A 4,588-nucleotide genomic window follows, 5' to 3' on the forward strand; every position below is an offset into this window, starting at 1 on the left:
ATGGTTGTGATGTGGAGAAAAATCAAGGAACCCAGTGGAAAGTCAAAAGTGCAACCGCAGACATAGGGCCCCAGGAGAGCTCGGCAATCTCCAGGTGTTGGGCCACCCCAGCTGAGACCCCAGTCATTATGGAGCAAAAATGAGCTGTCCCTAATCCTTACCCAGAGAATCATGAACATGCTAAAACAGTTGTTGATTGACTCCACTGATTTCCGGGATGGCTTGTTACACAGCGATAGGTAACTGGAACACCAAGAGAAGGGAAAGATCATGGACCACGGAATCAGACTGACTTGATTCCAGGCTCAGCCACTTACTCACTGTGTGATCTCAGACACCTTAATTAGCATCTCTGAGCCTCAGTTTCCTCATCTACTCAGTGGGAAAAATAACACCTGCATTGCAGAGTTACTATCAGGAATATACGAAATGTATGGACTTGAAGGCATGTAATAGTAAGTGGTACCTATAACAGTTATCGTTTTAATTCTTGTGGAGATTTTAGTCCTCCCATGTGAAGAAAAAAAAGTGGAAACATTTTTGGAAACATTTCTGCAGTTAATTTTTTTAGTTTGATTCAACTGGATCCAAATAGGCTGCCCCATTGCTTTTCTAACCAGAGCCCCTTTCCCAGGACTGTGCCCTGTTGGGGGCTGCTCTTCCCTGGCGTGCCACCTTCGACCCCTCGAATGGAAACATTTTTGGAAACATTTCTGCAGTTAATTTTTTTAGTTTGATTCAACTGGATCCAAATAGGCTGCCCGATTGCTTTTCTAACCAGAGCCCCTTTTCCAGGACTGTGCCCCGTTGGGGGCTGCTCTTCCCTGGCGTGCCACCTTCTACCCTCCAGCTCCATTTCCACCTCTCCTGTCCCCATATCCCTTTGAACTTGGGGCTCTGTGTTGGATATTCAGAGGCTCAGTGCCACAAAAGTCTTCCAGAGTTAGGAACCACAGGTCAGGATTGCGGTGTGGGGGCAGGGGCTCTGTCCTTTTGACCCTTCTAGATGATAAACTCCTGGCTGAGAATCTGGCAGAAGGCATGAGGCTTTGATTTATAGCCAACTTTAGACCAGGCACGCTGGGCAATCAATTCCTATTTTGTAGCTGTCAGTCTTAGATGGGGTCTCTCTGGGTCTTTGGCAATGATGGGAAGGCCAAATGGCCCCCTCCCGCTCCCTGCTCTGCTCCTTCATCTGCTTTCTCCTGCCGTAGCCACCGCCAGACATGGGGGCATGTGCGAGTGCAGGCTGACAGCCCCCCTCCCAAGGCTCTGTAATTTCCTGGCCTTCCACATCTAAGCAGCCTCTTAGGACTTGTCTAGAAAGACAGATTTATCAGTTCCAAATACCGACAGCAGGATCACAGGAGATCATGAGCAGCCGGGCAAGAGATTGGAAACGTGGCTCCTTTATAAATGTTTCAATTAACTTTCCTCCCTTCTTTTTCCCCTGTCTGTAACAGAGTACCAGTGGGCGAAAAGATGAAGGGCAGTGAGAATAGAGAGAGCAAGAGAGACCCCACCCCCACCCCCGGAACCAGGCCTGGCTTGCCATTGCCACGTGAGGAAACTGGGTGGCCCTGAGCAGTCGGACCTGCCACCCTCTCAGAGAAAAGGCGTCATGGTTGTGGCCTCCACCCTGTGAAGCAGCAGCTAGAGCACTACAGTTTTGACATTTATTTTCCCTCTTCCTGTAAACACAGCAACCCCTTAATTAGTGCCCAGCCGTCTCTGACGTCAGCCCACAGCTCTCCTGTGGGCAGCAATCCATTCATCACCAGCTAAAACCGGTCCCACTTCCAGGAGCCACTGGTGCCCCCAGATGGTTTTCTCTGTCTGGAAAGAAAGAGCCAGAAGGGAGCCAGGGCAGTGAAAAGGGGACAATGCTCACCCCAACAGACCAGAGCTAATTTTCTCAGGAGTTGCTGGATGTTCAGAAAGCCCTGACAGTAGCCTAGAGACCCACGCAGGGTTGCTGTGGGCACCGCTTCCCTCTGCATCTCCTGGAAGAGAATTCACACCGATTGAACAAGAGGCTTTAGAGAACCCTATAATAGATCCCTGCTTTTATTCCCATTTCCTAGAGGAAGAACCTAAGGCTCAGAGCTAAGTTTTGATCACATAGCTTGTGTTCATTTCAGTACGAAAATTACTGTAAAACAAGGACCACAAACTGGGTGGCTGAAAACAGTAGGAATTGATTGTCTCACAGTTTTGAAAGCTAGAAGTGGAAAACCAAGGCATCAGCAGGGCCATGCTCTCTGTGAAGGCTCTAGGGACCACTCCTTCCTCGCTCGTTCTAGCTTCTGGTGGTTGCAGACAATCCTTGGTGCTCCTCGGTTTATGGCAGCCAAACTCCAATCTCTGCCTCTGTTTTCACATGGTCATCTTTCCCTTCTGTGTCTCTGTGCCCAAATTTCTCCCTCCTTCTAAAGACACCAGTCATTGGATTAGAGCCCAGCCTAATCCAATATGACCTCATCTTAATTTGATTGTATCTGCACAGGCGCTACTTCCAAGTAAGGAAACATTCACAGGTTTGGAGTGATCATGAATTTTGGGGAGATGCTCTTCAACCTAGTACACCTGTAAGTACCCAACCTCAGATTCAAGCCCAGGTCTTTCTGAGGCTCCTGGTCTTTATGCCCCCCAAAACTGCTGCCAGGAGTGGACTCCTGGTACAGTGTGTGTGTCCAAGGAAACTTAGAATTTGGTCTCTGGACAATGGCAACAACTTTTCTGATGGGGCCTTGGTAGTACAGGCAGGCACATCACCCCGGGCCCCAACTGCCCTCTGACACTTAACCCTTCCCCATGGGGATTGCTCCTTCACACTCTCTCTTGGCCACCAGTATTACTAAACCAGACAGAAAAATTAGGCGCTGGGGTCTGGGAAGAAAGCATGAGGTGCTAGACTGAGCACTCAGAGGAGAGAAAGGAGGCCTAGTTCAAATCCCGTTACTGCTGTCGTGGGGAAAAAATAATTTTCCCTCTACCCTTCTGAGTTCTTGGCTGGGACCCCTGTAATAAAAGATATATTAACAAGAGAAAAACAGTTTATTAACATGTCTACTTCATGTAAATCTCTCACGTGTACATATCCAGGGAAAAATAAATAACTCTCTGAGGTGGCTTAGAATCTTGGCTCAAATACTATCTTCAGCTAAAGATGAAAGAAAAGTGTAGGGGATACCAGTTATGGAGAGGTTATCAGGAAAAGCAAGGTAAAAAAGAGTAAGTTTTGTTGTGTCATGCCTTCTCTTATTGATAAGGGTCAAAAGTTTTCTCCAGGAATTAACCTTCGTCCTTCCTGGTGAGGGCGGGGGGGGGGGGGCGTCTTTGTAGATGTATGTCCTGTTTTTGGGCAACTGGGGAGAAGGCGAAGAGCTTTTCTTCCATTTGCTGCTTCTCAGTTGCCTTCAACAATAATAATCAATAATCCTTATGCTGAAGTGGCATCTTTGGGGTAGCATATTCTGTTATCCTTCATCTGATAGCTGTGTGTCCTGCAGCAAGTAACTTTACTTCTCTGAGTCTTCATTTCCTCAGTATGAAGTATCTCTAAAGTCCTTCCCAGAGAGCAAACGGTATTGGGGAATACTTGAATTTACTTATCTTGTACAAAGCTACTTGAAGTATGACAGGCATGATTAAAGAAAGATAAAGAGGTAGACAGAAACTTCTGGGAGATTTTGAAGGAGACTTCTGAGGACTTTGAAGGACTTTGAAAGTGACGGCACTGTTATTATAATGTCTTCATTTTCCCCGAACACTTATGGCTCTCTTCTTCCTAGCTGTAAGAGTGTCATTAGAGTATCCTTATGCCCATCATTTGTAATTAGGGCCATTTTTGCACTCATGACAAGTCTGGAGAGAGAGAAATTCATGGTATAATTAGGTAAGAGACAGAAAAGGATCTGGGGTAAAGGAGACATGTGTTTGTGTGAGAAGGACATGGCCGGCGATGAAGCAAACTGGTTTGTAAGCAGTGAGTGGCCGGAAAAACACGGACATAATATTCCTCAGGAGGAGGAAGAAAGAAGGTCGTGGAAAAAATGCTGGGTGAACCAGTTCTTCATGCCGTGCATCCAAAGACGATATCAACCCAGTGTGATTTGGGGCAAAGGAAAGTTTACCTCTAGGTGAGAGAGGAGAGATCAATTACTCTTTTGCTATTAGGTTTTTTTGTTTTTTTTAACTTTTTGTTAACAGAGGACATTCCTTTCTTACTCAATACCTCAGTTCTTGTGTAGCTGGGCTGCGGTTTTGATGCCTTGATCAATCATATACAACTCGCTCTGCATCCTGTCATTGAAATAGGAAATCTTCAGGCTGTGTGTGTGACACAGATCCAGGGAGCACACTCACACTGCAGTATGTGAATAGTAACCACCACACCCCCCTCCAACCCCCAAAATGGTACAACACAGTGGCCCCGCTTGATACCCCTCTCAGCTCTTATTAACATTCAATTTATTTTGAAAGAGAGCTTCAGGGAAGCCAAGCATGAGATTATATTCTACTTGAAAAAAGCTAAATAACAAGAAGCCTATGAAATAGATCTTATAAGATTTTCAGTGTTTTAGAT

Source organism: Halichoerus grypus, chromosome 5 (assembly GCF_964656455.1).
Source record: "Halichoerus grypus chromosome 5, mHalGry1.hap1.1, whole genome shotgun sequence".
NCBI classification, from domain to species: Eukaryota; Metazoa; Chordata; class Mammalia; order Carnivora; family Phocidae; genus Halichoerus; species Halichoerus grypus.